Source organism: Oncorhynchus mykiss, chromosome 22 (assembly GCF_057628025.1).
Source record: "Oncorhynchus mykiss isolate SJ-2025 chromosome 22, ASM5762802v1, whole genome shotgun sequence".
In the NCBI taxonomy this organism is placed as follows: Eukaryota; Metazoa; Chordata; class Actinopteri; order Salmoniformes; family Salmonidae; genus Oncorhynchus; species Oncorhynchus mykiss.
Genome location: NC_143043.1, coordinates 42,942,447 through 42,962,987, shown reverse-complemented (window position 1 = coordinate 42,962,987; position 20,541 = coordinate 42,942,447). Strand labels below are relative to the sequence as shown.

General features: G+C 43.9%; 1 protein-coding gene across 4 annotated transcripts in view; it reads left to right on the top strand.

The window, feature by feature from the left end:
• Positions 1-4,541: 4,541 nt before the first annotated feature.
• Positions 4,542-20,541, top strand: part of LOC110502101 (diacylglycerol kinase beta) — a 140,634-nt gene continuing 124,634 nt past the window's right edge. For 2 of the 4 annotated variants that reach the window (XR_016490636.1, XM_036959240.2), the window contains exon 1: positions 4,572-5,105. The gene's annotated coding sequence lies outside the window, so the exon portion shown is untranslated. Of the gene's footprint in view, positions 5,106-20,541 lie in introns of all 4 variants that reach the window. The other 2 variants (XM_090216108.1, XR_016490637.1) reach the window with 2 other exon arrangements.

Here is a 20,541-nt window from a genome sequence, read left to right as displayed (position 1 = left end):
ACCATGTGTTGTTTTAAAGTGTTTTGGCTCATGTCGTGTCTATGCTAATATGGCAAAACATTTGCTAACTAGCTAACCAACTAGCTAACCAACATTAAGTGCTCATTGTCCAAATGCACATGTTTTCAATAAACATTTGGAGACTAAATATAATTTACATGTTGTCAACAATCTAAGCCGACCCCAGTCTGCTTTGACCAATAATTGTGCACACTTCAGTTTGTTTGCTAAACAACCAACCATTAATAGACTCCCAAATTCCATCTGGACACGCCCCCTCTGGACACGCCCCCTCTCTTTTCCATTTACAGCACCAGAACTTCCTCTGCTAATCACCATTTCTCTCCTCTGGTATATAACTAAGCAGCTTGTTTAACCTCAGTGTATGTTCAGCGTTTATGGTGGCATGGGCGGCCCAATCCCTTACCTTTTGTTGTGCGTGAACTGACTCAATTAAGTACCTTGTATTGTGTAATTGTAATAAATAACCTGTGTACATTTATGTTCGTCAGCTCATATCCTATGTTTATCATAGCTTGTGTATTACTATATCATGTTGCCATAGATATTAAATGAGTATTCTAATTCTTGTGTGAAGCCTACTTTATATAATCCAGTTGTTAGTTATGGCAATGGTCAGTAATGTATGCGAATATGTTATGTCTGCCCTTTCTACCCTCCAGAACCACCTCTGAAACCTCACTCACCAACCATACAAGCCATTTAATATCTGATCCGGTTTCCTTGTGCTGCGCCATTGTTTGTCAGTTAGTAAATACCTTGAACCGGAAACCTTGTCTTCAAACAGCATTCCTGCATTATTACAGATGCACCATAGTGGCAATATCACTCTTCAACCTCGCCTAACACACACTGTAGTCCTTTTCTTTAAATGCATTGATTTGACTTGATTTCACCTTGTAGAACTAAGCAATAATACGATATGAATGCACAAACCCACGACTACTGTACAAACAAAAGCATCCCATGTCTCCCTGTACACACTAAATGTACCAATTCTAAGATGGCCCCTTTTCGCTAGATGGTGGATTCTCACATCTACCAGCCCATGGGACTTTTAGGAGAGGGTTTCCCCAAACTCGTTTTTTTTCGTCCTAGCATTACACAGCTGATTCAAATCATCAAAGCTTGATGATGAGTTGGTTATTTGAATCCCCTGTTTAGTGCTGAGGCAACAACCAAAATGTGGACCCAGAGGGAGCCCCAGGACAGAGTTTGGGAAACCTTTAGATGACCTACACTTGACCGTCTGACTGAACCCTCCTCCTCCAGGTCGGCTCTCTCTGTGGTCCAGTCAGAGCTGTCAGGGAACCACGCTGTTCTACCGTGCGTTACTGGGATTACTAGAGATCTTTGTCACAGTCAAACCCCCCTGATCTGCACGGACACACACACACGCACATTTTCAACGCACGCATATACTGTATGTATGTGTATACTTTACATAAGCACGCACATAGGATAAAACATGCAAATCCACACACAAGACATGACATTCACTGTGCAGGAAGAAGCACAAGGCCATAGATCAACAGTATGTGTAGGGAACATAGGGATTGTCACGCTCGTTGTATGGATGAGACCAAGGCGCAGCAGGATGTGAATACATCTTCTATTTTAATGAGTATCACACCACACATTTTAATGAAACAAAGATCACTTCAACAAACGTGTAGCTATATCGAATAAGTGCAGACACAAGCAACTAATACATAGATAATCACCCACGAATTACCCAAGGAATATGGCTGCCTAAATATGGTTCCCAATCAGAGACAACGATAAACAGCTGCCTCTAATTGAGAACCAATCTAGGCAACCATAGACATACAAAACACCTAGACTAGTAAACACCCCCATAAACATACAAAAACCCTAGACAGGACAAAAACACAACAAACCACCCCTTGTCACACCCTGACCTACCCAAAATAATCAAGAAAACAAAGATAACTAAGGTCAGGGCGTGACAGGGATGATGCACTGTTCTCCAACCCTGTTTCTGGAGAGGTTTTCACACCAACCCTAAACTAGCGCACCTGATTCTAATAATTAGCTGGTTGATAAGCTGAATAAGGTTAGTTACAACTGGGGTTGGAGTTAAAAACCTACAAGAGGGTAGCTCTCCAGGTTCAGGGTTGGAGAGCCCTGGTGTAGGGACACACAAGCCCTGGTGTAGGGACACACAAGCCCTGGTGTAGGGACACACACGCCCTGGTGTAGGGACACACAAGCCCTGGTGTAGGGACACACAAGCCCTGTTACAACAGCTGCAGGTTCCTTTCCCAACTACTGAGCCTTTACGAGTATCACACCACACTGACTGCACAATGAATCAGACTGGTCATAAGCACGAGTCTGCTACTCCGCAGCATGCACTTTGTTGTCAAGTAGTAGTATTGTGTGTGTGACTTAGAAAACAGAAACAATATTAATTGTTAAATGAAACTGTGTGGTTTCTGGTTTGTGATGTTGTCGGTGTTACACACTGGAAATAAAGAAGAGAGACTTGAGAATAGGAACCCGACAGGAAGTGAAACAGCATGTTACAGAGAGAAGCCCTGCAGAGCCCTGTCTCAACTACGTCAAACAGCCACTATTATGGACAACATCCACAGGGAACACACACACACACAAAGATATCCCAATACATATATCCATTGTCACATATGTCTGTATATACGTTTTACAGCTGTATATTTATTTTCTTATATGTATAGTACATCAGGTCTGTTTATCCGGTTCTTGTTCTAGACCTCAACCCATACAGTAGTTGGTTTTGACACCCTATTCCCTATATTGTGATTAAGTGCAGAATAGGGTGCCATTTGTGACGCAGGCCATGTGAGCTCCCCAGAGCAACTGTGTGTTGTGCTTTAGAGTGGGTGTTGCGGGGGAGGCAGGTGGTCTCTGCTTAGTGCGGTGACAGTTCTGTAGCATTCTGAGAAAACCACCTTGTCAGCCACGCCTCCCAAAAGGACACCTTCCCAAGACGGTTAGACAGTTAAAGGTCGTCAACCACCGAGTCTGCAAACACACCCACACACACACCCTCATTAGGCTGCGGGAGGTTAGCTGGATCGTGAGAGAGTCTTGAACAGCACAACTGTGAATCATAATTGATTCATTTGAATTTATAGAATCATAAAAGTAGCAGGCCGCTCAAACATTACAAAATGGTTGAAGATACAAAGACTGGAGGTTTATATCCATTGTCCTCTTTGGCATTACTCGATTCAGTTAAAATCAACAGGGAGTACCAATTACAAATAGGAACCATTTACAGCAATTCCAACCGCACAGGGGGGCCTGTTTAAGTCTCCTTGTGAAAGAATACCCCTAGGTTTACCTAACAACTTCAATGACTAAATTATCTGAACAGAGGTAAAAAATATAAAAGAATACTTGGGAATTCATGACATATAGTAAGATGAAGAAACAGTACTCTGAGCCGCAGCTCCATACTACTCAGACACAGAGAACTGATACTACTGTGTATACTGGTTGTTGGGTGGCGTGGGGTGTGTGTGTGTGTGTGTGTGTGGGGGGGGGGGGGGGGGGGGGGGGGTCCGTGGGTGGCTTTTTACCATTTCTTTAGATCCTTCATGTCTAAATCATTGGCAGAAAAAAGTTTGGTCCAAATCAGAATATTGAATATTATATGAATCCTATAAATTAAAATGGCCAATTTGGATGCAATCAATTCGTGTAAATTCTCCAGAGGTCAAATTATATTTAGACAAAATAATGTTGCAGGAATGCTTGAAACAATATCAGAACAATCTGACATGGTGGGTGTCAAAATCCTCTTTCTTGTTCTTTTTGAGGCGGAACGACCCAGAGGAGAGCTATACTGTAATTGCAGTTTTTGCCAAAAAATAAAGACCGAAAGAAAGTACAAGCCAGACAAAAACGGTCTGCTTTTGATCAGGCAGGAGGGGCGGAGCACTCTGGAGCTATTTTTATCCCTTTTGTCTACCTCTCAAATGAAGCAATGGACTGTTGGTATTACTAAAGCCCCGTACATCAAGCTCCCTAACGCTACAGAAACAGGAGATGGGCTCCTGCCCAATGGGTCCTTCTGATTGGGACAAGGTTTTACTTAGGGCACCCATGGCATAGGGCTGTTCACTCTGTCTGCTACTGCTCTGCTACTGCTCTGCTACTGCTCTGCCTGGTGCTTGGCATTATGCCCCCCCTGCCTGCCCACGGATACTTTCAGGCCAACGTATCACTTTAGGTCTTGTTTTGTTTGGATTACAAAGGTATTGTGTTTATTTAATGAATCTGAACAAACGTTCAGTTTAAGATTAATTGGCAAAAATGCAGTAAAAAGAGATGGCTGTATAGAAAAGTCAGAGATAGAATGAGAGGGCCAATACATTAATGGCATGTTTAGACTTTTGTAAGAAAAAACTAACACACAGGATGTTGTGTGGGTGGGTAGTAGGGGGGGGGGAAAGAGAAAGAGAGAGATGAGCTTGATTGGTTTACAAGGGAGGGGGGTCGGAGGCACTGTCACAAAACAGTGTTGATGAGAGAGATATAAAGAGAGAGAGAGTGAGGGAAGGAGAGAGGGTGATAGAGAGATTGGGAGTGTGAACAGCTCAATGTAAACAGGCTGTCAGAAAATAAAGTGCAGGGACATTGTCACCCTGCAGAGGCTGGGAAGAGAATCACATAGTATCTGCAGAGCAACACTCACCAGGGCAGAGAGCGGGAGAGAAGAGAGGGGGAGGGCAATGACCAGGGAGAGTCCACGACAGTGAGAGAGAGAAAGAGAGAGCGAAAGCAAGAGAGAGAGAGAGAGAGAGAGAGAGAGAGAGAGAGAGGGAGGGAGGGAAAAAAGGCTTAATTAATTCAGGCTGGATGGGAGGGAGGGATGTTGCTGCCTCTACCATGGCTCCAGTGCCTGTGCTGTGCCTCTCTGTGTAGCTGGAGCGGTACTGTGTTGCTGTAGCTGCTGTGAGAGGCTGCTCACTGCTCTGCCCACGGGGAAAGCGAGACCCATGCCCCGGCCGGCTTGGAAAGGACTCCCTATCAACCCATACTGAAAAAAGCATCAAACACAGGGATGGGCAGAGGTAGGAGACAATCTATGTTTCACTCTCTCTCTCTCTCTCTGATGATGTCGCTGTGTTCATTTCTGTTTCTCTGGTTTATTTCTCCTGGTTTCTCTCTCACACTCTCTGTTTATATCCCCGTTTCTCTCTTTTTGTTTCTCTCTCTCTGTTTCTTTCTCTCTCTGTTTCTTCATGTTTCTCTCTCTCTCTCTTCGTGGAAGATCATTCTCCATTGATCATTGCTTTCTGACCAGGCTTTGGCAACTTTCTCGCTCTTCCCATTAGTACCTGTGTCACTGGAATTTGTGTGTGTGTTTATTTGTCCTTCCATGTCCTTTCACTTTCAATCTTTCTGTGTTATCCTACATGTATAGCAGCATGTTGATAATCTGGTTGTTGTGGTCAGTTTCTTAGTGACAATGTGTGGGCTTGTGCTGATTGTGGATGTGATGGATGTATGGGGGAGATAATCAAACAAGGATCCTCGGCCATTCCACTGAACTCACCCTTACTGTCCTTTCTCTCAGACACATTGAGACGGATTTAAGTTGACGATTTATTTCTTATGCTTGCTGGTGTGAGAGACACAGTCATGTTTTCAGACATATTTCTAAACTGTCTATATATATATATATATACACACACAAACGTGAATCAACAGCACAGCATTTTTGTCAAAGTTAATTTCCCTTGTGTTGTCTGAATAGCTGAATAGTTCTCATAAAAAGATTAGACTCCAGCACATTTTCACACGCGCAAACACATGTAGGACATTCTTGAGAGAGTTCATTGATAGCTGTCATAGATTATCAGTCCTCTCCTCCGTGTGTCAAGGCTGCTGCCAACGTTTACCTTGAGTTGTGCTCTCTCTTTCTCTCTCTGTCTCTATGTCTCTCTCTCTCTCTCTCTCTCTCTCTCTCTCTCTCTCTTCTCTCTCCATACCGTGTGATTCAGGCACCAGACTTTGATTAATCTCAAATCTGCACTCTTAATTACGCCTCATCATCCGATTACCAAAAGCAATGGTTATTCAGGCCCAGACAGGACGTCTGATTCACAGGCTGGCCAATAAACAATGAAGGATGCTTCTGTTCTAGTACGATGCGCTCTGAGTGAAGACCTGCCTGAACGAGAGGCTCATTCACCACTAGCTAATTGACTATGCTGCTCACCTTCTCAGAGCTCAGACAGAGCGAGACTGGAAAATTGGAGGGTGCACGTGCCTGTGAGTGAGTGCTTGCGTACATGCGTTTGTTATGTGTGCATGGATACTGGTAGGAGTGTCCATAGTGCCACTTAGATTCATGTTTACATCCACCATAAAGGGAGGTTGTCAGGTTTCTAATAGCAGGTAGTGGTCGAGGACGTGAAAAGATGTGGGATGATGACTGACATCCCTCTGTAGCCATGGTGGACAGCTTGGCCGCTCCTGCTTCGTGACATGGAGTGAGAGAGGATCAATAGACCAATAATAATCTGACGCAATTGTTCCATGGGATTAACATGACCATAGGTTGCCTCCAGGTGATTGATCACTAACAGAAATCTCCATGTCAAATGATAACCTACTCCATATGTAGTGTACTATATTTGATTAGTAGTGCTGAGCAATTAGTGCTTTTTGAGGTCTGTTCGGTTTTTCTATTTCAGTTTAGAATTATATATAGATTTTTTTACATTAAATGCACTGTGCATTATGTGGGTTGAACGCTGTTAACAACACAGAATTAAACAATTAATACAAGTCCCATGATGGTAGTGACTGCCCATTACGGCTTATTACTTACAGTATTAACCATCATTTACTTTAATAAAATATTTCAGTTGTTGTGTATATTACATTTGTTATATTTGATGACTTTATAGAGCTGCTGCCTATGATGTCTGAAAAAAAGCACTATTTTAGTAGTTCATCAAAGTAAATTAGGCCAACTTTTATGACTGCTGAATACCAACTATAAATCACTAAGGTTATCTATTTCAGGTATAGTTACCTCACAAAGAAATCTCTCTCTCTCTCTCTCTCTCTCTCTCTCTCTCTCTCTCTCTCTCTCTCTCTCTCTCTCTCTCTCTCTCTCTCTCTCTCTCTCTCTCTCAATTCAATTAAATTAAATTCAATTCAATTCAAGGGCTTTATTGGCATGGGAAACATGTGTTAACATTGCCAAAGCAAGTGAGGTAGACAACCTCTCTCTCTCTCTCTCTAGCTCTCTCTCTAGCTCTCTCTCTAGCTCTCTCTCTAGCTCTCTCTCTCTATCTTTGTCTGCCCCACATTAACCTACCATAGCAGGCATAAAAGAAACACACAGACCGGACAAGTAGGCTGGCAGTGGATTATGGTCATTGTAGTTAATTGCCACATTTTCTTCACTGAACTATGTAGAATACTGGCCTGTTGGACGCTACAACTCCCGACTAAACTCTGCAAAAAAAGAAACGTCCTCTCACTGTCAACTGCGTTTATTTTCAACAAACTTAACATGTGTAAATATTTGTATGAACATAACAAGATTCAACAACTGAGACATAAACTGAACAACTTCCACAGACATGTGATTAACAGGAATGGAACAATGTGTCCCTGAACAAAGGGGGGGGGGGGGGGGGGGGGGTCAAAATCAAAAGTAACAGCTGCATTAAGTACTGCAGTGCATCTCCCCCTCTTGGACTGCACCAGATTTGAGATGTTACCCCACTCTTCCACCAAGGCACCTGCAAGTTCCTGGACATTTCTGGGGGGAATGGCCCTAGCCCTCACCCTCCGACTCAACAGGTCCCAGACGTGCTCAATGGGATGGAGATCCGGGCTCTTCCCTGGCCATGGCAGAACACTGACATTCCTGTCTTGCAGGAAATCATGCACAGAGCGAGCAGTATGGCTGGTGGCATTGTGATGCTGGAGGGTCATGTCAGGATGAGCCTGCAGGAAGGGTACCACATGAGAGAGGAGGATGTCTTCCCTGTAACGCACAGTGCTGAGATTGCCTGCAATGACAACAAGCTCAGTCCGATGATGCTGTGACACACCGCCCCAGACCATGACGGACCCTCCACATCGATCCCGCTCCAGAGTACAGGCCTCGGTGTAACGCTCATTCCTTCGACAATAAACATGAATCTGACCATCACCCCTGGTGAGACAAAACCACGATTCGTCAGTGAAGATCAGTCCAGTCCTGTCTGGTCCAGCGATGGTGGGTTTGTGCCCATAGGCGACATTGTTGCCGGTGATGTTTGGTGAGGACCTGCCTTACAAGAGGCCTACAAGCCATCAGTCCAGCCTCTCTCAGCCTATTGCGGACAGTCCTAGCACTGATGGAGGGATTGTGCATTCCTGGTGTGACACGGGCAGTTGTTGTTGCCATCCTGTACCTGTCCCGCCAGTGTGATGTTCAGATGTACCGATCCTGTGCAGGTGTTGTTACACGTGGTCTGCCACTGCGAGGATGATCAGCTGTCCATCCTGTCTCCCTGTAGCTCTGTCTTAGGCGTCTCACAGTACGGACGTTGCAATATATTGCCCTGGCCACATCTGTAGTCCTCATCCCTCCTTGCAGCATGCCTAAGGCACGTTCACACAGATGATCAGGGACCTTGGGCATCTTTCTTTAGGTGTTTTGCAGAGTCATTAGAAAGGCCTCTTTAGTGTCCTAAGTTTTCATAACTGTGACCTTAATTGCCTACCGTCTGTAAGCTGTTAGTGTCTCAACGACCGTTCAACAAGTGCATGTTCATTAATTGTTTATTGTTCATTGAACAAGCAACTCTGTGGAGTTATTTGGATTTTTACGAATTATCTTTGAAAGATAGGGTCCTGCTTCTTTTTTTGTTGAGTTTATATCGTACAGGGTTTGATCTGATTTATCTCCATAGAGAAATGGGGAAATGTGCGCATTGAGCTCAGAGAAAAAAACTAAATGGAATTAAAATTATTGAGCCGACTTTGGTCAATTAGTTGTTAACAAAAAACAAAAAATAACAGCACTGTTGATTGGAGCCCTATAAAAGTAGTGCACTGCGTAGGAAATAGGGTGCTATTTGGCGATTCACCCAAAGACAAGGTAAAAATCTGTCGTTCTGCCCCTGAACAGGCAGTATACCCACTGTTCCTAGACTGTCATTGATAATAAAAAATAATACATGTTCTTAACTGACTTGCCTGGTAAAATATATATATATTTTTTTACTGCTGCTCTTTAATTATTTGTTATTCTTATCTCTTACTTTTTTGGGGGTATTTTCTTAAAACTGCATTGTTGGTTAAAGGCTTGTAAGTAAGCATTTTACTGCATTGTTGGTTAAAGGCTTGTAAGTAAGCATTTTACTGTATTGTTGGTTACTGTATTGTTGGTTACTGTATTGTTAGTTACTGTATTGTTGGTTACTGTATTGTTGGTTACTGTATTGTTGGTTACTGTATTGTTGGTTACTGTATTGTTGGTTACTGTATTGTTGGTTACTGTATTGTTGGTTACTGTATTGTTGGTTACTGTATTGTTGTATTCGCCGCAAGCGATTTGATTTGATTTGATTAAGCCCAGCTATCAGAAAAGGCAAAGATGTTCAGCTGTAACCATTGAATTAGAATGAAATTCTTTGTCCATTATAGTATTTTTATTTCTATGGTTATAGCCAATCATCTCTGCCTTTGAATGGGGAATGCTGTTCTACTCATTTGAATTCTATAGCTCGAACTATAACTGTATTATATCTAGCTTGGTTAACATATTGTTGCTTTCTCTCTTGGGAAGTGTATTAACGGTCCAAGGTCAAGGGGCTGTCATATTAAGATAATAGTATTGTAGATAATAGCAGTAAGTTAAGGGTAATTGGACAAAATGATACATTGGAGCTGTCCAGAAGGGATAAGGAACAACCAGAGGCTAGGGATGTGAACAGGCCTAGTCTTGCTTGCCCATGCATGGCCTTTAGTATCTAGTACAGTACACTGTAGCTTGGCTTCACCACCGCCACGACACGCACGACTCCACCACTTAAAACCAATCCCCTACTGTTGCCATAACACCCAGCAGCCCCTCCATAAACACTGGTGGTATTTCTGAGGCTTCCTCCCCAGGAGAATAGAAAGCCCTAACAGCCTAGTGGCTGCAGAGCACTGCTGCTTGCTCAGCTGAGGAGGTGTACAGGGGGGAGAAAGCTGAATAAAAACACTCAGACTAAACGGTGTGTGATCAGGAGTTGGGAAGACACTAAATACAAGATGCTATTTAGAGAGATGACAACATTGAGTTGTGATTACATGGATGACAGGCAACTCTATTTGGGACAAGGAAGAGGAAAGTGTGTGTGTGTGTGTGTTTGAGTGTGTGTGTGTGTGTGTGTGCGTGTGCGCGTGTGCGTGCGTGTGCGTGTGTGTGTCTGACTGTTTGCATCCTGTCTGAAGTGCCGACAGACATAACAAATCATGGGCAAAACCATTTATGAGCAAAGTTCAAGCTCCCTCAGACCAGAGCCCCAAGATAGACCATGCCCCAGTTCTCTCATTAGACTAACAGGAGATTAAAGATTTGACTTGAACTTTGCCCTTGGTCTGTACCCCTTTCCTCATAACGTGTCACTACATCAAATGAAATTCATTCATCTCAAACAGCATCCAGTAAGTAGGGAAAGTTGAAGTACATTTCATGGTGTTAGTAATGGTTAGCTACAGTGCATTCGGGAAGTATTCAGACCCGTAGATTGTTTCCACATTTTGTTACGTTACAGCCTTATTCTAAAATTGATTTTAAAAAAAAAAACTCAGCAATCTACACACAATACCCCATAATGACAAATGTTTGCAGCATTGAAGGTCCCCAAGAACACAGTGGCCTCCATCATTCTTAAATGGAAGAAGTTTGGAACAACTAAGACTCTTTGGCCGCCTGGCCAAACTGAGCAATCGAGGGAGAAGGGCCTTGGTCAGGGAGGTGATGAAGAACTCGATCGTCACTCTGACAGAGCTCTAGAGCTCCTCTGTGGAGATGGGAGAACCTTCCAGAAGGACACCCATCTCTGCAGAGTGTCCAGATGGAAGCCACTCCTCAGTAAAAGGCACATGACAGCCCGCTTGAAGTTTGCCAAAAGGCACATAAAGACTCTCAGACCATGAGAAACAAAATGCTCTGGTCTGATGAAACCTAGATTGAACTATTTGGTCTGAATTCCAAGCGTCACGTCTGGAGGAAACCTTGCACCATCCCTAATGTGAAGCATGGTGGTGGCAGCATCATGCTGTGGGGATGTTTTTCAGCGGCAGGGACTGGGAGAGTATTTAGAATCAAGGCAAAGATGAACGGAGCAAAGTATGGAGAGATCCTTGATGAAAACCTGCTCCAGAGTGCTCAAGACCTCAGACTGGGGGGAAGGTTCACCTTCCAACAGGACAACGACCCTAAGCACACAGCCAAGACTATGCAGGAGTGGCTTTGGGACAAGTCTTTGAATGTCATTGAGTGGCCCAGCCAGAGCCTGGACTTAAACCTATTGAAACATCTCTGGAGAGACCTGTAAACAGCTGTGCAACCACACTCCCCATCCAACATAACAGAGCTTGAGAGGATCTGAAGAGAAGAATGGGAGAAACTCCCCAAGTTTGCCAAGTGTGTCGTGTCATACCCAAGAAGACTCGAGGCTGTAATCACTTTCAAAGCTGTTTCAACAAAGTACCGAGTAAAGAGTCTGTTTTTAGCTATATGTTTTAGAGCCACAAAACTCCAGTTTGGTTATTAGGGATGTATCACAGAGAGACTATCCTAAATAGTGTCAAACATGACTGGCCTTTAGTGAGAATTGAAGCTTCATGCCAGGAGCATTTTACCACCAGCCAGTGTCAGTGGCCTTTTATCATTTTGGAAAAAGTCTCTCCTCCGTGACCCAGAAAGCTATAAGTGGTCGAGTGGTCGAGGAGAGTGTCAATTCCTTAATTGGCAAACAAAAGACAGTCCTTCCCTCCTCGATAACCTTTTTTTGGCGAGGAAGCACAAGTGTCTCCTACCCGAGTCCTTCGCGGAGTAGTTTAGAAATCTGTCTTACCCCCTTTGAATCAGCTATTGTTTTCTCGAAAAGCATGCAAACATTTAAAAATGATATGCTACTTATCCTTTTATCTATAAAATATCTTGCACTACTAACTACATTTATTTTTTAAATTTTATACATTTATTTTGGGATTCCACCATGTAAACGTATTTTGTCTGATGACGCGCGATTGGAGAAGGAGAGTCTCATTTCATACAAGCTCATTTTCGTCTACTAGCCCTTTCCTCGATTATCTTTCAAAAAGGGGCCAGAGAGGACCGAGGAGAGAGGACGCAGGAGGTTGAGCAAATCCAATTGAGAAAAGGCCAATGTGTCCAAACCTCCAATTCATGGTTTGTTTACGGTCATCGGCACAAGAGCAACGAGCTACTGTAGGTGATAATGAGCATGACTGAATGGCTAAAGCAGGAAGCACCCTCAATGAGCAGGGCTCAAGTGATTCAATCCCTATCAGACGGACCTGTATACCCTACTACAACTCAATGCTTGATGCTCTTTCCTCTGTGTTTCAGTCCAGGCGTGTGTGTCATTCAAATTGGGTATTAGTCCCGCTCCCTTATGGCAAGGCTGAGATTTTAAGTAGAGCTGAGCACAGATTCACAGAACTAATACTAGATGGATGAGAACAATACCCTATTGATGCTCAGGCCCAGAGTGACCTCATAGGTTCAGGGCATACGAGATAGAATTGCGTGTTAGTGTTCTTTAGTCATGATTACCTGAAAATGTATTTTGCAGACTCAGAAAGAATCCCTGACTCTGTAAATTATAGGAAAAATGTCCTTCAGAGCAATTCTTTTTTGGATATTATTTTGTTTGGGGCTCATCATTTTTTAGCCTTGTAGACCATAAGCAAAGTGCAGTAGAAAACTACAAAGAACCTGTTATATAATCAAAACGGATACATTTGTTTACTCATAGAAACGTTTTTCTCGGTTGCCTTCTTTGCCTTGCTTTAAACACTAAGTGGTCTACAAAATTGCAGTTGTTTGAAGTTTGGGCTGTGATTCTGCCACACGCAGTCCAGGCAGAGACACAGGGCTGTTGTGTTGTGTGGTAGATCAAGCTGAACCATTCTTTACTAAGGATCTTTGGCTCAGAAAGTCATCTGGACCTCCAGTTTGGCTGTAAACAGAGGCTGTCTTAAAGCTTTTGTGCAGCTTCTATGACAGCTGACAGTCCAAATGAATTCCTCAACCAACTGTTATCCTCTCTCCTCACTTTCCCTCTCACACAGATCATTAGGGTTATGGAAAAGGTTAGTCCCTTTCAATTCAGTCAAGTCAGGAATTAAACTGAAATTCCAATTTTCCTAATTCAGTGTGTTTATTGAATAGACTGAATTTAAATGAAATTGACCCTTACCCTGGTTATAGTCAGAAGCCTTTGACACAGTGACACTTCGATTCAATGCTAGCGCCATGGTTCCCTTTGGTCACCCAGTTGTAGGGCGGCCCAGCCCCTGAAGTGATGTTTTACACTGTGTGCAAGTATTTCCTTTGTGTTGTCTTAGGAACAAATCAAATTAAATTGTATTGGTCACATAAAATACAGTACAAGTCAACATTTTGGACACACCTAATAATTCCAGGGTTTTTCTTTATTTTTTACTAGTTTCTACATTGTAGAATAATAGTGACATCAGAACTCTGAAATAATACATATGGAATCATGTTATAACCAAAAAAGTGTTAAACAAATCAAAATATATTTTATATTTGAGATTCCTCAAAGTAGCCACCATTTGCCTTGATGACAAATTTGCACACTCTTGGCATTCTTTCAACCAGCTTCACCTGGCATGGTTTTCCAACAGTATTGAAGGAGTTTCCACATATGCTGAGAACTTGTTGGCTTCTTTTCCTTCACTCTGCTGTCCAACTCATCCCAAACCATCTCAATTGAGTTGAGGTCAGGTGAAATAGCCCTTATCAGAGTATGTTGGAGTCCCTGATGTCTCTCTGGAAAGAGATCCTCGCCCTGAGCTTGTCTACTTTATTGTCCAGGGACTGAACATCTGCGAGTAATATGCCCGGAAGCGGTGAATGGTGTGCACGCCTCCTGAGTCGGACTAGAAGTACACTCCGAACACTACACTTCGCTCTGATATCCAAAAGTTATTTCCGGCTGTGTGTAATAACACAATAAACCTTCTGGGCTAATAATGAATGAAATAACACACAAAAAAAACAAAAAATACTGCAAAGTTCATTAGGAGCTAGGAGCAGAGCTACCATGTCTGTTGGCGCCCTCTTCTAATCATCCAGGTTATTCAAGATTGACATTAAAATTGGATGTCTATCCATGTCCTGAGGATGCCGGGAAATGCCTTCAAAACCGGCCGCTAGAGGCGCTAGGGTAGGCTTGGGTTTCCCTAGGGCATTGTAGACTGGGGTGGTGGATGGGTGTAATCCTGTGACTCTGGATCAGAAGGTTGCGTGTTCAATCCTAGTTGTGGTCACTATTTTTTATTTGAGGTTTTAACCCTATTCCAAACCTTAACCCTTACCTTAACCATTTGGAATGAGTGCCTAAACTTCGAAATTTGACGTTTGGAGAATGTGGATGAACATCTAATTCTGCAGTGAGACTGTGAGAGCTTGTTGCTTAGGAATGCTGCATTATCTCTCCAAATCAAATCAAATGTATTTATAAAGCCCTTCTTACATCAGCTGATATCTCAAAGTACTGTACAGAAACCCAGCCTAAAACCCCAAAACAGCAAGCAATGCAGGTGTAGAATCACGGTGGCTAGGAAAAACTCCCTAGAAAGGCCAGAACCCAGGAAGAAACCTAGAGAGGAACCAGGCTATGAGGGGTGACCAGTCCTCTTCTGGCTATGCCGGGTGGAGATTACACGTACACACACACACACACACACACACACACACACACACACACACACACACACACACACACACACACACACACACACACACACAGAGGTGCACACACGCACACACGTCACTCCAAGCTGACAGCAGGTAGAGGGTCACGTCGGGGCCTATACTGACAGACAGGGAGACGCTGTGGTGCTTTTATCATGACTACCGCACAGTCACTTTCTGAAGAGGGGATTCTGCATCGCATCATTCTAGGATCAGGTCCTTCCCTGTTTATTTGATCCTATTCACTATGATCTAAAAGGCTGAATGTATCCTAGATCAGCACTGAGACACTTTGTGGATTTGGGCCCTGGCTGTGCCGGTCTGGCATTGGCTGTGTTCTCATTACCTTTGACTGATTATGCTCTTTCAAACTACCCCTCCATGTATTCTCAACCCTCTTTCTCCCTCTCTCGCCCTCACCCTCTCTTGCTCCCTCCCCCCTCTCCCTCCCCGTCCTCCATCTCCCTCTAGAGAAGGAGATGTCACTGCAGGACTTTTCTCTACCTCCTCTCCTTCTCCTTTTATCGTCGTGGTGATCAGTGTCCTAATTTGGCATTGATGTCTCTCTAACATGCTCCAGCCATTCAGGCGAAATAAACATCTCACTCCAGTGCACATGTTGCGCAGTTATCCCTGCACGTTTCAGTAGGTGCTGGTGAGGTACAGCACACTCTGTGTCCGTCACTCCTTCTCTCCCTGGTCCTTGATTGTTCTTCAGATGTTTTGCCGGTCCTTCTTCAGACATTTTGAATGGCTGTTTTCTGAAAGTCCTGATTATTTTCAGTAAAACGTGATTTGATACCCCTTAAAATAGAATGAGATTGGAATAAAGTAATTTCCAAAATGGAGACTGCAGGTTGCTAGTTGACTGTTGACTTTCTGATCCAGTTAGTCTGTGTAACTTCAGTATGGCTCGAGAGGCTTTTAAAAAGAATATGTCATCACTTACAGAGTGCTGTGCTGTGTTAACACTCAATGACGTGTGATGATTACGTGACTATTAAGATTTAAGACCTGATTGGCAATAAAGACATACTGTTCTGTGCTAGGTGCTTCTTTCATAGTAACCATGAGCTAATCACTCTGTCCCTGTTGGGAACAGTGTCCTGTTGGTTAGTTTTAGCACTTGCTTGCACTTGAACTAGTTATAGGGAAATGGCATAATTAGTAACACAAAAGTCATGGGTTCAATTCCTGTGCGAATCATATATTGACATAATCACATGCACATACTGAACACTGAATTGCATATTTTATTATTAATATCAGGGGGCCCTGCTTGACTCGACTGCCATATAGAGATATTGGCTAGCATGGGAGAGAAACGGAAAACATTTTGCCGTGGTCGTAATAGAACTAGGGAGTGACAGTAAAGTTTGTTTCCCTTGGCAGTGTAAAGGTAGCCTGGTCCCAGATCTGTTTGTGCTGTCTTGCCCCTGAATACCGGCAAGACAGCACAAACAGACCTGGGACCGGGCTACCCTTGGAGGGGAATAACAGTCTGGTGCAGATCAGTGGGTGGCTGATTGTGTCCTCAGAATGTGGACACATGCATCCAGGTGGAAGAGGAAAGACGGAGTGTGAGTGGTTGAAAGACAGAGGTGTCTGATGAAGCGCTCCGAGCCTGTCTGTCTGACTGTTATTTCTCCCTCCCTGGCTTGGCCATCAATACCACTTCTTAAGATATTCCTTTAGTGAACTGCATCTTCATCTGACTATGTAAGACCATCTCCCAGCAACTGACAGCTTCCTGAATTAGTTTTTGTGTTTGTTTTTTTAAAGTGACTTTGAGATTCTGTATGAAAAGCGCTATATAAAATACATCTAGTATTATTACTTTGATAGTTATGCTCAAAATAAAGACTGTAGGTAAATGTGTATAACCTTAAGGATGGTGTGTATAAGGCATGTGTGTGTGTGTGTGTGTGTGTGTGTGTGTGTGTGTGTGTGTGTGTGTGTGTGCGTGCGTGCGTGCGTGTGTGCGTGTGTGTGTGTGTGTGTTTGTGTGTGTGTGCGTGCGCGAGTGAGTGAGTGAGTGCAAGGGAGAGAGAAGGAGACTTATTTAAATGTCAAATCTTTTTCTTCCCATTTCATTTTAAAATCACACCAACACATCACTAAAAAAACCTCTCAGCCAAATGAAATATTAAAGTTTACAGTAGGTAAAGGTCTTGAGTTGTAAGTACACAGAACACCTCTGAGTCACCATTGTCTCAGACAGACATACAGTATAGGGTATACAGTGTAGAACACAGTGTAGTAGTGGTAGTGCTCTGCAGAGCTGGGAGACTGCAGAGACGAGAGACTGAGTATGAACACAGAGGTGTTAATATCCCCTCATTGAGAGCCTGAATGGCTGAATGAGTCACCACAGACCATTAGAACACTGAGCAGAGAAGGAGTTATGGCAAAAGGACAGTTTGATTGACTCTGTCTGTGTGGGCTTTTTCTCAGTGAGTACTGACAAGTTAAAAGCTAGATTCTGATGGAGAAATAAGGAGGGGTGTATGACTGCACATTGTTCCTTCAATCAGGATTCTTCAAGGGGGACTACTAGTCCTGACTCTTCTTCCTTCTTCCTGTATTCTTTCTTCTTCTTGTATTCTTATGTGAAGATGGCACCGATAGAAATGGCAGCTTTGCTTCTAGTCCTTAGGAAACAGTGCAGTATTTAGTTTTTTTCATGTATTATTTCTTACATTGTAAGCCCAGAAAATCTTAAGTGTTTTTACATACATCCAGCACTACGACCAGGAATATGACTTTCCCAAAGTGGATCCTTTGTCTGCACCTCCCAGGGCATTTGAGCTGATTCCAGAGGTCGACCCAAAACAATGCCATCGGAGGAGAGGGTGCGTGCACACCACCCACCGCTTCCGAGTATATCACTCGCTAATGTCCAGTCCCTAGTTAACAAAGTCGAAGAAATCAGGGCAAGAGTTGCTTTCCAAAGAGATGTCCGGGATTGTAACATACTCTGTTTCACGGAAACATGGCTAGCTGGGGACATGCTGTCAGAGTCCATACAGGCAACGGGTTTTTCAATGCATCGCGCCGACAGGAACTAAACATCTCTCCGATAAGAAGGGCAGGGGTGTATGTTTCATGATTAACAACTCATGGTGTAATTGTAACAACACACAGGAACTAAATTCATTTTGTTCACCTGACCTAGAATTCCTCACAATCAAATGCCGACCGTATTATCTCCCTAGAGAACTCTCCTCAATTATTGTCACAGCCGTGCATATCCCACCGCAAGCGGAAACCAAGACCTTCATCAAGGAACTTCACTGGATTTTATGCAAACTGGAAACCATTTATCCTGAGGCTGCATTGATTGTAGCTGGGTATTTGAACAAAGCTCATTTGAGAACAAGGCTACCTAAATTCTATCAGTATATCAATTGCAGTACATGAGCGAGTAACACGCTCGACAATTGCTACTTCTGCAATGCATACAAGGTCCTCCCCCGCCCTCCTTTTGGCAAATCTGACCATGAAGCGCCCGTGCTTAGGTCTATCCAACGCTGGTCTGACCAATCGGATTCTACAAGATTGCTTCAATCACGTGGACTGGGATATGTTCCGGGTAGCCTCAGAGAACAAAATTGATGTATACGCTGACTCGATGAGCGATTTGATAAGGAAGTGTATAGGAGATGTTGTACCCAATGTGATTATTAAAACCTTCCCTAACCAGAAACCGTGGATTGATGGCAGCATCCGTGCAAAACGGAAAGCACGTACCACTGCATTTAAACATGGCAAGGCAACTGGGAATATGGCAGGATACAAACAGCGTAGTTATTCCCTCCGTATGGCAATCAAACAAGCAAAGTGTCAGTATAGAGACAAAGTGTCGCAATTCAACGGCTCAAACACAAGACGTATGTGGCAGGGTCTACAGACAATCACGTATTACAAAAAGAAAACCAGCCCTGTCGCAGACATCGACGTCTCATTCCCAGACAAATTAAACAACTTCTTTGTGCGCTTTGAGGACAAGATAGTGCCACCAACGCGGCACGCTGCCAAAGGCTGTGGGCTAGGAAGGCGGTGATAGGTCTTGTTTTGTAATGCAGACTGAGAAATTAGAGTGCAGAGGTGTATTCCCCGTATCCTGTTCTGTATAATTGTGCTCATACAGTATGCTCTGTCCTCCTATATGGTGCGATGACTTGCTGTCACTTATAGACATACATCATAATCATTCTATGAATTTTCGGGGAACTCCAAGTAACAAGATCTCCCTTTCCTGTGAAATAACTTTAAAATAGAAGCCTTACTCACAGCACACTTGTTTTGCCAGGAAGGAGATTAGGATGCAGGTGTGTAACAACAGTATGCTTTGTCCTCTCACACGGTGTGTTGACGTCATAGGTTGATGTGCACTGAATCCATGTTTTGTATATAGCACGTGCCCATGCACACATACTCTACACTAACACAGGAAGTGATCCATAAGGTGTCACTTTGCTGCTGAACCTCCCCCTCCCCCTCCTCCTCTTCCTCTTCCCCCTACCTCTCATTCACTCCCCCTCCTCCCCCTACATCCCCTACCTCTCCCTACCTCCCCCTCCTCCCCCTACATCCCCTATATTCCCCTACCTCCTCCTCTCCCCTACCTCTCCCCACATCCCCTTCTCCTCTTCCCCTGCATCCCCTACCTCCCTCTACATCCCCCTCCTCACCCTCCTCTCCCCTACCTCTCCCTACATCCCCCTCCTCCTCGTGCTGTGTGCACACCTACTGTATGACGTTAGAGTTGCTAGGTAACCTTGTGAGCAAACAGAATCCCTCTCTGCACTGAGGGGAGGCCCCATACAGTTGATCAGTAAGTGCCTTTGTCTTACCCTACCCTCACCTCCCCTACTGTCTCTCCTTCCCCAGATGCGCGCTCGCACACACACACACACACACACACACACACACACACACACACACACACACACACACACACACACACACACACACACACACACACACACACACACACACACACACACACACACACACACACACACACACCACACACCACATACACACACCACACACACACACACACACACACACTTACAGAACCACAGACACACACAAGCCCCCTGACAACCAGCTCCACTCCTGTTTCTGTCTTCCACCTCCACTGTATGTCTCCCATTTCTAAGCATGCATGAACTAGCTAGCTCTACCAGCCCTGCTGGCTGCTGCTCTTCTATTATCACATGCCTCCCTGGCTCTCTCACTTGGTTTGGAGAGGAGGAAGGTTATCAGGTACGACAGGACTCTCATTTTGGAACAATACCTTTCTCTCCCTGTCTGCCTGTTACTGGCTGTGATTATGCTACAGATGAAGAATGGCACGTCTGTATTATTTTCCTAATTGAGAGTAGATGACATGACCCCAGGCTATTACAGTTATTACCATGTTTCTGTTTGTAGACATTTCTTCCTCCCAGGTATTATTACCCAAGGCTGGCGAGTGAAACAATAGCACCTTTCTTTTTATTTCTGTATAAAATATAAAT